The sequence below is a fragment of the Ambystoma mexicanum genome, chromosome 1p (genome assembly GCF_040938575.1).
Source record: "Ambystoma mexicanum isolate Mex_15411 chromosome 1p, UKY_AmexF1_1, whole genome shotgun sequence".
Taxonomy (NCBI): Eukaryota; Metazoa; Chordata; class Amphibia; order Caudata; family Ambystomatidae; genus Ambystoma; species Ambystoma mexicanum.
In genome coordinates this window covers 7,443,838-7,456,020 of record NC_090921.1, presented here as the reverse complement: position 1 = coordinate 7,456,020, position 12,183 = coordinate 7,443,838, and the positions used below count along the sequence as shown (strand labels likewise).

The 12,183-nt window shown below is 46.1% G+C and overlaps 16 non-coding genes across 16 annotated transcripts; all 16 read right to left on the bottom strand.

The window, feature by feature from the left end:
- Positions 1-602: 602 nt before the first annotated feature.
- Positions 603-674, bottom strand: TRNAC-GCA (transfer RNA cysteine (anticodon GCA)). The gene has a single exon. It is a non-coding gene; the product is annotated as a tRNA-Cys (tRNA).
- A 710-nt stretch (positions 675-1,384) lies between these two features.
- On the bottom strand, positions 1,385-1,456 carry TRNAC-GCA (transfer RNA cysteine (anticodon GCA)). Its single transcript has one exon. It is a non-coding gene; the product is annotated as a tRNA-Cys (tRNA).
- Positions 1,457-2,164: 708 nt separating this feature from the next.
- TRNAC-GCA (transfer RNA cysteine (anticodon GCA)) lies at positions 2,165-2,236 on the bottom strand. The gene has a single exon. It is a non-coding gene; the product is annotated as a tRNA-Cys (tRNA).
- Positions 2,237-2,947: 711 nt separating this feature from the next.
- Positions 2,948-3,019, bottom strand: TRNAC-GCA (transfer RNA cysteine (anticodon GCA)). Its single transcript has one exon. It is a non-coding gene; the product is annotated as a tRNA-Cys (tRNA).
- A 709-nt stretch (positions 3,020-3,728) lies between these two features.
- On the bottom strand, positions 3,729-3,800 carry TRNAC-GCA (transfer RNA cysteine (anticodon GCA)). Its single transcript has one exon. It is a non-coding gene; the product is annotated as a tRNA-Cys (tRNA).
- Positions 3,801-4,508: 708 nt separating this feature from the next.
- Positions 4,509-4,580, bottom strand: TRNAC-GCA (transfer RNA cysteine (anticodon GCA)). The gene has a single exon. It is a non-coding gene; the product is annotated as a tRNA-Cys (tRNA).
- Positions 4,581-5,292: 712 nt separating this feature from the next.
- Positions 5,293-5,364, bottom strand: TRNAC-GCA (transfer RNA cysteine (anticodon GCA)). Its single transcript has one exon. It is a non-coding gene; the product is annotated as a tRNA-Cys (tRNA).
- Positions 5,365-6,075: 711 nt separating this feature from the next.
- Positions 6,076-6,147, bottom strand: TRNAC-GCA (transfer RNA cysteine (anticodon GCA)). The gene has a single exon. It is a non-coding gene; the product is annotated as a tRNA-Cys (tRNA).
- A 709-nt stretch (positions 6,148-6,856) lies between these two features.
- On the bottom strand, positions 6,857-6,928 carry TRNAC-GCA (transfer RNA cysteine (anticodon GCA)). The gene has a single exon. It is a non-coding gene; the product is annotated as a tRNA-Cys (tRNA).
- Positions 6,929-7,636: 708 nt separating this feature from the next.
- Positions 7,637-7,708, bottom strand: TRNAC-GCA (transfer RNA cysteine (anticodon GCA)). Its single transcript has one exon. It is a non-coding gene; the product is annotated as a tRNA-Cys (tRNA).
- Positions 7,709-8,420: 712 nt separating this feature from the next.
- TRNAC-GCA (transfer RNA cysteine (anticodon GCA)) lies at positions 8,421-8,492 on the bottom strand. Its single transcript has one exon. It is a non-coding gene; the product is annotated as a tRNA-Cys (tRNA).
- Positions 8,493-9,203: 711 nt separating this feature from the next.
- On the bottom strand, positions 9,204-9,275 carry TRNAC-GCA (transfer RNA cysteine (anticodon GCA)). The gene has a single exon. It is a non-coding gene; the product is annotated as a tRNA-Cys (tRNA).
- Positions 9,276-9,986: 711 nt separating this feature from the next.
- Positions 9,987-10,058, bottom strand: TRNAC-GCA (transfer RNA cysteine (anticodon GCA)). Its single transcript has one exon. It is a non-coding gene; the product is annotated as a tRNA-Cys (tRNA).
- Positions 10,059-10,770: 712 nt separating this feature from the next.
- On the bottom strand, positions 10,771-10,842 carry TRNAC-GCA (transfer RNA cysteine (anticodon GCA)). Its single transcript has one exon. It is a non-coding gene; the product is annotated as a tRNA-Cys (tRNA).
- A 348-nt stretch (positions 10,843-11,190) lies between these two features.
- TRNAC-GCA (transfer RNA cysteine (anticodon GCA)) lies at positions 11,191-11,262 on the bottom strand. Its single transcript has one exon. It is a non-coding gene; the product is annotated as a tRNA-Cys (tRNA).
- A 708-nt stretch (positions 11,263-11,970) lies between these two features.
- TRNAC-GCA (transfer RNA cysteine (anticodon GCA)) lies at positions 11,971-12,042 on the bottom strand. The gene has a single exon. It is a non-coding gene; the product is annotated as a tRNA-Cys (tRNA).
- Positions 12,043-12,183: the final 141 nt, after the last annotated feature.

The window sequence follows — 12,183 nt, the reverse complement described above, 5'->3', positions numbered from 1 at the left end:
TATGTGAAGGAGAAAGGGCGAGCAGCCCTGCCTTGTCCTGGTGACACCCCCTCCAAATCTCTTCAAAGCCACAACACCCAAGCCCTCCTTGCTGACAATCAGGCACTTTGCATAACAAAGAGCAGCTTTAGTGCTCGCTCACAGGGCCGGTGTTGTATGGGGCGGGGTATCCAAGTGAGTGTGGCTCCGGAGATTTCCAAACAATGTATCCCACAAGCTACCATGGGGATGCAGGATAGCATACAACACCGGGACAACATTTGTTAGGGCTCCTGGGGGCCAATTTCAATCTGAATGTGCCCCGCTTGCTTACAGGTGTGGGGGGTGAGGGGTGGACAGTGTGTAGCACCCTTGGGTTCTGTAAATACAAATGTTCCTTGATCACAAGGAGCAGGCAGCAAAAGTGGAGCTAAAACACTAAACGGACACTTTAAAAAGTGCATAGTTGCTGTTAGCAATATGTTAACTAGGATGAAACCAGAACACTTTTTGATCATGCATCTTGAAGGGTAAATGTTCACTGATGCCAAGTGTAATTAGAAAAGGAACACATATCTTTGTGAATAAACAATTATTTATTATTAAAATTTAAGAAAAGTAGAAGGGGACACCCGGATTTGAACCAGGGACCTCTTGATCTGCAGTCAAATGCTCTACCACTGAGCTATATCCCCGTGCTTTTAGCGAATCTTCTGATACTTTTCAGGCTGTCGATTCTGCGCTGGTCAAGCATTCAACGTTAATGATCCTGGAAGAGACACGTCAGCTGGATTTAGCACTTATGTGAAGGAGAAAGGGCGAGCAGCCCTGCCTTGTCCTGGTGACACCCCCTCCAAATCTCTTCAAAGCAGCCACAACGCCCAAGCCCTCCTTGCTGACAATCAGGCACTTTGCATAACAAAGAGCGGGTTCAGTGCTCGCACACAGGGCCGGTGTTGTATGGGGCGGGGTATCCAAGTGAGCGTGGCTCTGGAGATTTCCAAACAATGTATCCCACAAGCTACCATGGGGATGCAGGATAGCATAAAACACCGGGACAACATTTGTTAGGGCTCCTGGGGGCCAATTTCAATCTGAATGTGCCCCGCTTGCTTACAGGTGTGGGGGTGAGGGGTGGACAGTGTGTAGCACCCTTGGGTTCTGTAAATACAAATGTTCCTTGATCTCAAGGAGCAGGCAGCAAAAGTGGAGCTAAAACACTAAACGGACACTTTAAAAAGTGCATAATTGCTGTTAGCAATATGTTAACTAGGATGAAACCAGAACACTTTTTGATCATGCATCTTGAAGGGTAAATGTTCACTGATGCCAAGTGTAATTAGAAAAGGAACACATATCTTTGTGAATAAACAATTATTTATTATTAAAATTTAAGAAAAGTAGAAGGGGACACCCGGATTTGAACCAGGGACCTCTTGATCTGCAGTCAAATGCTCTACCACTGAGCTATATCCCCGTGCTTTTAGGGCATCTTCTGATACTTTTCAGGCTGTCGATTCTGCGCTGGTCAAGCATTCAACGTTAATGATCCTGGAAGAGACACGTCAGCTGGATTTTGCACTTATGTGAAGGAGAAAGGGCGAGCAGCCCTGCCTTGTCCTGGTGACACCCCCTCCAAATCTCTTCAAAGCCACAACACCCAAGCCCTCCTTGCTGACAATCAGGCACTTTGCATAACAAAGAGCAGCTTTAGTGCTCGCTCACAGGGCCGGTGTTGTATGGGGCGGGGTATCCAAGTGAGCGTGGCTCCGGAGATTTCCAAACAATGTATCCCACAAGCTACCATGGGGATGCAGGATAGCGTACAACACTGGGACAACATTTGTTAGGGCTCCTGGGGGCCAATTTCAATCTGAATGTGCCCCGCTTGCTTACAGGTGTGGGGGATGAGGGGTGGGCAGTGTGTAGCACCCTTGGGTTCTGTAAATACAAATGTTCCTTGATCTCAAGGAGCAGGCAGCAAAAGTGGAGCTAAAACACTAAACGGACACTTTAAAAAGTGCATAATTGCTGTTAGCAATATGTTAACTAGGATGAAACCAGAACACTTTTTGATCATGCATCTTGAAGCGTAAATGTTCACTGATGCCAAGTGTAATTAGAAAAGGAACACATATCTTTGTGAATAAACAATTATTTATTATTAAAATTTAAGAAAAGTAGAAGGGGACACCCGGATTTGAACCAGGGACCTCTTGATCTGCAGTCAAATGCTCTACCACTGAGCTATATCCCCGTGCTTTTAGGGAATCTTCTGATACTTTTCAGGCTGTCGATTCTGCGCTGGTCAAGCATTCAACGTTAATGATCCTGGAAGAGACACGTCAGCTGGATTTAGCACTTATGTGAAGGAGAAAGGGCGAGCAGCCCTGCCTTGTCCTGGTGACACCCCCTCCAAATCTCTTCAAAGCAGCCACAACGCCCAAGCCCTCCTTGCTGACAATCAGACACTTTGCATAACAAAGAGCAGCTTTAGTGCTCGCTCACAGGGCCGGTGTTGTATGGGGCGGGGTATCCAAGTGAGCGTGGCTCCGGAGATTTCCAAACAATGTATCCCACAAGCTACCATGGGGATGCAGGATAGCATACAACACCGGGACAACATTTGTTAGGGCTCCTGGGGGCCAATTTCAATCTGAATGTGCCCCGCTTGCTTACAGGTGTGGGGGATGAGGGGTGGACAGTGTGTAGCACCCTTGGGTTCTGTAAATACAAATGTTCCTTGATCTCAAGGAGCAGGCAGCAAAAGTGGAGCTAAAACACTAAATGGACACTTTAAAAAGTGCATAATTGCTGTCCGCAAGATGTTAACTAGGATGAAACCAGAACACTTTTTGATCATGCATCTTGAAGCGTAAATGTTCACTGATGCCAAGTGTAATTAGAAAAGGAACACATATCTTTGTGAATAAACAATTATTTATTATTAAAATTTAAGAAAAGTAGAAGGGGACACCCGGATTTGAACCAGGGACCTCTTGATCTGCAGTCAAATGCTCTACCACTGAGCTATATCCCCGTGATTTTAGCGAATCTTCTGATACTTTTCAGCCTGTCGATTCTGCGCTGGTCAAGCATTCAACGTTAATGATCCTGGAAGAGACACGTCAGCTGGATTTTGCACTTATGTGAAGGAGAAAGGGCGAGCAGCCCTGCCTTGTCCTGGTGACACCCCCTCCAAATCTCTTCAAAGCCACAACACCCAAGCCCTCCTTGCTGACAATCAGGCACTTTGCATAACAAAGAGCAGCTTTAGTGCTCGCTCACAGGGCCGGTGTTGTATGGGGCGGGGTATCCAAGTGAGCGTGGCTCCGGAGATTTCCAAACAATGTATCCCACAAGCTACCATGGGTGATGCAGGATAGCGTACAACACTGGGACAACATTTGTTAGGGCTCCTGGGGGCCAATTTCAATCTGAATGTGCCCCGCTTGCTTACAGGTGTGGGGGATGAGGGGTGGACAGTGTGTAGCACCCTTGGGTTCTGTAAATACAAATGTTCCTTGATCTCAAGGAGCAGGCAGCAAAAGTGGAGCTAAAACACTAAACGGACACTTTAAAAAGTGCATAATTGCTGTCCGCAAGATGTTAACTAGGATGAAACCGGAACACTTTTTGATCATGCATCTTGAAGCGTAAATGTTCACTGATGCCAAGTGTAATTAGAAAAGGAACACATATCTTTGTGAATAAACAATTATTTATTATTAAAATTTAAGAAAAGTCGAAGGGGACACCCGGATTTGAACCAGGGACCTCTTGATCTGCAGTCAAATGCTCTACCACTGAGCTATATCCCCGTGCTTTTAGCTAATCTTCTGATACTTTTCAGGCTGTCGATTCTGCACTGGTCAAGCATTCAACGTTAATGATCCTGGAAGAGACACGTCAGCTGGATTTTGCACTTATGTGAAGGAGAAAGGGCGAGCAGCCCTGCCTTGTCCTGGTGACACCCCCTCCAAATCTCTTCAAAGCCACAACACCCAAGCCCTCCTTGCTGACAATCAGGCACTTTGCATAACAAAGAGCAGCTTTAGTGCTCGCTCACAGGGCCGGTGTTGTATGGGGCGGGGTATCCAAGTGAGCGTGGCTCCGGAGATTTCCAAACAATGTATCCCACAAGCTACCATGGGGATGCAGGATAGCATAAAACACCGGGACAACATTTGTTAGGGCTCCTGGGGGCCAATTTCAATCTGAATGTGCCCCGCTTGCTTATAGGTGTGGGGGGTGAGGGGTGGACAGTGTGTAGCACCCTTGGGTTCTGTAAATACAAATGTTCCTTGATCTCAAGGAGCAGGCAGCAAAAGTGGAGCTAAAACACTAAACGGACACTTTAAAAAGTGCATAATTGCTGTCCGCAAGATGTTAACTAGGATGAAACCAGAACACTTTTTGATCATGCATCTTGAAGCGTAAATGTTCACTGATGCCAAGTGTAATTAGAAAAGGAACACATATCTTTGTGAATAAACAATTATTTATTATTAAAATTTAAGAAAAGTCGAAGGGGACACCCGGATTTGAACCAGGGACCTCTTGATCTGCAGTCAAATGCTCTACCACTGAGCTATATCCCCGTGCTTTTAGGGAATCTTCTGATACTTTTCAGGCTGACGATTCTGCGCTGGTCAAGCATTCAACGTTAATGATCCTGGAAGAGACACGTCAGCTGGATTTAGCACTTATGTGAAGGAGAAAGGGCGAGCAGCCCTGCCTTGTCCTGGTGACACCCCCTCCAAATCTCTTCAAAGCAGCCACAACGCCCAAGCCCTCCTTGCTGACAATCAGGCACTTTGCATAACAAAGAGCGGGTTCAGTGCTCGCACACAGGGCCGGTGTTGTATGGGGCGGGGTATCCAAGTGAGCGTGGCTCCGGAGATTGCCAAACAGTGTATCCCACAAGCTACCATGGGTGATGCAGGATAGCGTACAACACTGGGACAACATTTGTTAGGGCTCCTGGGGGCCAATTTCAATCTGAATGTGCCCCGCTTGCTTACAGGTGTGGGGGATGAGGGGTGGACAGTGTGTAGCACCCTTGGGTTCTGTAAATACAAATGTTCCTTGATCTCAAGGAGCAGGCAGCAAAAGTGGAGCTAAAACACTAAACAGACACTTTAAAAAGTGCATAATTGCTGTTAGCAATATGTTAACTAGGATGAAACCAGAACACTTTTTGATCATGCATCTTGAAGGGTAAATGTTCACTGATGCCAAGTGTAATTAGAAAAGGAACACATATCTTTGTGAATAAACAATTATTTATTATTAAAATTTAAGAAAAGTAGAAGGGGACACCCGGATTTGATCCAGGGACCTCTTGATATGCAGTCAAATGCTCTACCACTGAGCTATATCCCCGTGCTTTTAGGGAATCTTCTGATACTTTTCAGGCTGTCGATTCTGCGCTGGTCAAGCATTCAACGTTAATGATCCTGGAAGAGACACGTCAGCTGGATTTAGCACTTATGTGAAGGAGAAAGGGCGTGCAGCCCTGCCTTGTCCTGGTGACACCCCCTCCAAATCTCTTCAAAGCAGCCACAACGCCCAAGCCCTCCTTGCTGACAATCAGACACTTTGCATAACAAAGAGCAGCTTTAGTGCTCGCTCACAGGGCCGGTGTTGTATGGGGCGGGGTATCCAAGTGAGCGTGGCTCCGGAGATTTCCAAACAATGTATCCCACAAGCTACCATGGGGATGCAGGATAGCATACAACACCGGGACAACATTTGTTAGGGCTCCTGTGGGCCAATTTCAATCTGAATGTGCCCCGCTTGCTTACAGGTGTGGGGGATGAGGGGTGGACAGTGTGTAGCACCCTTGGGTTCTGTAAATACAAATGTTCCTTGATCTCAAGGAGCAGGCAGCAAAAGTGGAGCTAAAACACTAAACGGACACTTTAAAAAGTGCATAATTGCTGTTAGCAATATGTTAACTAGGATGAAACCAGAACACTTTTTGATCATGCATCTTGAAGCGTAAATGTTCACTGATGCCAAGTGTAATTAGAAAAGGAACACATATCTTTGTGAATAAACAATTATTTATTATTAAAATTTAAGAAAAGTCGAAGGGGACACCCGGATTTGAACCAGGGACCTCTTGATCTGCAGTCAAATGCTCTACCACTGAGCTATATCCCCGTGCTTTTAGCGAATCTTCTGATACTTTTCAGGCTGTCGATTCTGCGCTGGTCAAGCATTCAACGTTAATGATCCTGGAAGAGACACGTCAGCTGGATTTTGCACTTATGTGAAGGAGAAAGGGCGAGCAGCCCTGCCTTGTCCTGGTGACACCCCCTCCAAATCTCTTCAAAGCCACAACACCCAAGCCCTCCTTGCTGACAATCAGGCACTTTGCATAACAAAGAGCAGCTTTAGTGCTCGCTCACAGGGCCGGTGTTGTATGGGGCGGGGTATCCAAGTGAGCGTGGCTCCGGAGATTTCCAAACAATGTATCCCACAAGCTACCATGGGTGATGCAGGATAGCGTACAACACTGGGACAACATTTGTTAGGGCTCCTGGGGGCCAATTTCAATCTGAATGTGCCCCGCTTGCTTACAGGTGTGGGGGATGAGGGGTGGACAGTGTGTAGCACCCTTGGGTTCTGTAAATACAAATGTTCCTTGATCTCAAGGAGCAGGCAGCAAAAGTGGAGCTAAAACACTAAACGGACACTTTAAAAAGTGCATAATTGCTGTCCGCAAGATGTTAACTAGGATGAAACCGGAACACTTTTTGATCATGCATCTTGAAGCGTAAATGTTCACTGATGCCAAGTGTAATTAGAAAAGGAACACATATCTTTGTGAATAAACAATTATTTATTATTAAAATTTAAGAAAAGTCGAAGGGGACACCCGGATTTGAACCAGGGACCTCTTGATCTGCAGTCAAATGCTCTACCACTGAGCTATATCCCCGTGCTTTTAGCTAATCTTCTGATACTTTTCAGGCTGTCGATTCTGCACTGGTCAAGCATTCAACGTTAATGATCCTGGAAGAGACACGTCAGCTGGATTTTGCACTTATGTGAAGGAGAAAGGGCGAGCAGCCCTGCCTTGTCCTGGTGACACCCCCTCCAAATCTCTTCAAAGCCACAACACCCAAGCCCTCCTTGCTGACAATCAGGCACTTTGCATAACAAAGAGCAGCTTTAGTGCTCGCTCACAGGGCCGGTGTTGTATGGGGCGGGGTATCCAAGTGAGCGTGGCTCCGGAGATTTCCAAACAATGTATCCCACAAGCTACCATGGGGATGCAGGATAGCATAAAACACCGGGACAACATTTGTTAGGGCTCCTGGGGGCCAATTTCAATCTGAATGTGCCCCGCTTGCTTATAGGTGTGGGGGGTGAGGGGTGGACAGTGTGTAGCACCCTTGGGTTCTGTAAATACAAATGTTCCTTGATCTCAAGGAGCAGGCAGCAAAAGTGGAGCTAAAACACTAAACGGACACTTTAAAAAGTGCATAATTGCTGTCCGCAAGATGTTAACTAGGATGAAACCAGAACACTTTTTGATCATGCATCTTGAAGCGTAAATGTTCACTGATGCCAAGTGTAATTAGAAAAGGAACACATATCTTTGTGAATAAACAATTATTTATTATTAAAATTTAAGAAAAGTCGAAGGGGACACCCGGATTTGAACCAGGGACCTCTTGATCTGCAGTCAAATGCTCTACCACTGAGCTATATCCCCGTGCTTTTAGGGAATCTTCTGATACTTTTCAGGCTGACGATTCTGCGCTCGTCAAGCATTCAACGTTAATGATCCTGGAAGAGACACGTCAGCTGGATTTAGCACTTATGTGAAGGAGAAAGGGCGAGCAGCCCTGCCTTGTCCTGGTGACACCCCCTCCAAATCTCTTCAAAGCAGCCACAACGCCCAAGCCCTCCTTGCTGACAATCAGGCACTTTGCATAACAAAGAGCGGGTTCAGTGCTCGCACACAGGGCCGGTGTTGTATGGGGCGGGGTATCCAAGTGAGCGTGGCTCCGGAGATTGCCAAACAGTGTATCCCACAAGCTACCATGGGTGATGCAGGATAGCGTACAACACTGGGACAACATTTGTTAGGGCTCCTGGGGGCCAATTTCAATCTGAATGTGCCCCGCTTGCTTACAGGTGTGGGGGATGAGGGGTGGACAGTGTGTAGCACCCTTGGGTTCTGTAAATACAAATGTTCCTTGATCTCAAGGAGCAGGCAGCAAAAGTGGAGCTAAAACACTAAACAGACACTTTAAAAAGTGCATAATTGCTGTCCGCAAGATGTTAACTAGGATGAAACCAGAACACTTTTTGATCATGCATCTTGAAGCGTAAATGTTCACTGATGCCAAGTGTAATTAGAAAAGGAACACATATCTTTGTGAATAAACAATTATTTATTATTAAAATTTAAGAAAAGTCGAAGGGGACACCCGGATTTGAACCAGGGACCTCTTGATCTGCAGTCAAATGCTCTACCACTGAGCTATATCCCAGTGCTTTTAGGGAATCTTCTGATACTTTTCAGGCTGTCAATTCTGCGCTGGTCAAGCATTCAACGTTAATGATCCTGGAAGAGACACGTCAGCTGGATTTAGCACTTATGTGAAGGAGAAAGGGCGAGCAGCCCTGCCTTGTCCTGGTGACACCCCCTCCAAATCTCTTCAAAGCAGCCACAACGCCCAAGCCCTCCTTGCTGACAATCAGGCACTTTGCATAACAAAGAGCGGGTTCAGTGCTCGCACACAGGGCCGGTGTTGTATGGGGCGGGGTATCCAAGTGAGCGTGGCTCTGGAGATTTCCAAACAATGTATCCCACAAGCTACCATGGGGATGCAGGATAGCATAAAACACCGGGACAACATTGGTTAGGGCTCCTGGGGGCCAATTTCAATCTGAATGTGCCCCGCTTGCTTACAGGTGTGGGGGGTGAGGGGTGGACAGTGTGTAGCACCCTTGGGTTCTGTAAATACAAATGTTCCCTGATCTCAAGGAGCAGGCAGCAAAAGTGGAGCTAAAACACTAAACGGACACTTTAAAAAGTGCATAATTGCTGTTAGCAATATGTTAACTAGGATGAAACCAGAACACTTTTTGATCATGCATCTTGAAGGGTAAATGTTCACTGATGCCAAGTGTAATTAGAAAAGGAACACATATCTTTGTGAATAAACAATTATTTATTATTAAAATTTAAGAAAAGTAGAAGGGGACACCCGGATTTGATCCAGGGACCTCTTGATATGCAGTCAAATGCTCTACCACTGAGCTATATCCCCGTGCTTTTAGGGAATCTTCTGATACTTTTCAGGCTGTCGATTCTGCGCTGGTCAAGCATTCAACGTTAATGATCCTGGAAGAGACACGTCAGCTGGATTTAGCACTTATGTGAAGGAGAAAGGGCGTGCAGCCCTGCCTTGTCCTGGTGACACCCCCTCCAAATCTCTTCAAAGCAGCCACAACGCCCAAGCCCTCCTTGCTGACAATCAGACACTTTGCATAACAAAGAGCAGCTTTAGTGCTCGCTCACAGGGCCGGTGTTGTATGGGGCGGGGTATCCAAGTGAGCGTGGCTCCGGAGATTTCCAAACAATGTATCCCACAAGCTACCATGGGGATGCAGGATAGCATACAACACCGGGACAACATTTGTTAGGGCTCCTGTGGGCCAATTTCAATCTGAATGTGCCCCGCTTGCTTACAGGTGTGGGGGATGAGGGGTGGACAGTGTGTAGCACCCTTGGGTTCTGTAAATACAAATGTTCCTTGATCTCAAGGAGCAGGCAGCAAAAGTGGAGCTAAAACACTAAACGGACACTTTAAAAAGTGCATAATTGCTGTTAGCAATATGTTAACTAGGATGAAACCAGAACACTTTTTGATCATGCATCTTGAAGGGTAAATGTTGACTGATGCCAAGTGTAATTAGAAAAATAACACATATCTTTGTGAATAAACAATTATTTATTATTAAAATTTAAGAAAAGTAGAAGGGGACACCCGGATTTGAACCAGGGACCTCTTGATCTGCAGTCAAATGCTCTACCACTGAGCTATATCCCCTTGCTTTTAGCGAATCTTCTGATACTTTTCAGCCTGTCGATTCTGCGCTGGTCAAGCATTCAACGTTAATGATCCTGGAAGAGACACGTCAGCTGGATTTTGCACTTATGTGAAGGAGAAAGGGCGAGCAGCCCTGCCTTGTCCTGGTGACACCCCCTCCAAATCTCTTCAAAGCAGCCACAACGCCCAAGCCCTCCTTGCTGACAATCAGGCACTTTGCATAACAAAGAGCGGGTTCAGTGCTCGCACACAGGGCCGGTGTTGTATGGGGCGGGGTATCCAAGTGAGCGTGGCTCCGGAGATTGCCAAACAATGTATCCCACAAGCTACCATGGGTGATGCAGGATAGCGTACAATACTGGGACAACATTTGTTAGGGCTCCTGGGGGCCAATTTCAATCTGAATGTGCCCCGCTTGCTTACAGGTGTGGGGGGTGAGGGGTGGACAGTGTGTAGCACCCTTGGGTTCTGTAAATACAAATGTTCCTTGATCTCAAGGAGCAGGCAGCAAAAGTGGAGCTAAAACACTAAACGGACACTTTAAAAAGTGCATAATTGCTGTCCGCAAGATGTTGACTAGGATGAAACCAGAACACTTTTTGATCATGCATCTTGAAGGGTAAATGTTCACTGATGCCAAGTGTAATTAGAAAAGGAACACATATCTTTGTGAATAAACAATTATTTATTATTAAAATTTAAGAAAAGTAGAAGGGGACACCCGGATTTGAACCAGGGACCTCTTGATCTGCAGTCAAATGCTCTACCACTGAGCTATATCCCCGTGGTTTTAGCGAATCTTCTGATACTTTTCAGGCTGTCGATTCTGCGCTGGTCAAGCATTCAACGTTAATGATCCTGGAAGAGACACGTCAGCTGGATTTTGCACTTATGTGAAGGAGAAAGGGCGAGCAGCCCTGCCTTGTCCTGGTGAAACCCCCTCCAAATCTCTTCAAAGCCACAACACCCAAGCCCTCCTTGCTGACAAGATGTTAACTAGGATGAAACCAGAACACTTTTTGATCATGCATCTTGAAGCGTAAATGTTCACTGATGCCAAGTGTAATTAGAAAAGGAACACATATCTTTGTGAATAAACAATTATTTATTATTAAAATTTAAGAAAAGTCGAAGGGGACACCCGGATTTGAACCAGGGACCTCTTGATCTGCAGTCAAATGCTCTACCACTGAGCTATATCCCCGTGCTTTTAGCGAATCTTCTGATACTTTTCAGGCTGTCGATTCTGCGCTGGTCAAGCATTCAACGTTAATGATCCTGGAAGAGACACGTCAGCTGGATTTTGCACTTATGTGAAGGAGAAAGGGCGAGCAGCCCTGCCTTGTCCTGGTGACACCCCCTCCAAATCTCTTCAAAGCCACAACACCCAAGCCCTCCTTGCTGACAATCAGGCACTTTGCATAACAAAGAGCAGCTTTAGTGCTCGCTCACAGGGCCGGTGTTGTATGGGGCGGGGTATCCAAGTGAGCGTGGCTCCGGAGATTTCCAAACAATGTATCCCACAAGCTACCATGGGGATGCAGGATAGCATACAACACCGGGACAACATTTGTTAGGGCTCCTGGGGGCCAATTTCAATCTGAATGTGCCCCGCTTGCTTACAGGTGTGGGGGGTGAGGGGTGGACAGTGTGTAGCACCCTTGGGTTCTGTAAATACAAATGTTCCTTGATCTCAAGGAGCAGGCAGCAAAAGTGGAGCTAAAACACTAAACGGACACTTTAAAAAGTGCATAATTGCTGTTAGCAATATGTTAACTAGGATGAAACCAGAACACTTTTTGATCATGCATCTTGAAGGGTAAATGTTCACTGATGCCAAGTGTAATTAGAAAAGGAACACATATCTTTGTGAATAAACAATTATTTATTATTAAAATTTAAGAAAAGTAGAAGGGGACACCCGGATTTGAACCAGGGACCTCTTGATCTGCAGTCAAATGCTCTACCACTGAGCTATATCCCCGTGCTTTTAGGGCATCTTCTGATACTTTTCAGGCTGTCGATTCTGCGCTGGTCAAGCATTCAACGTTAATGATCCTGGAAGAGACACGTCAGCTGGATTTTGCACTTATGTGAAGGAGAAAGGGCGAGCAGCCCTGCCTTG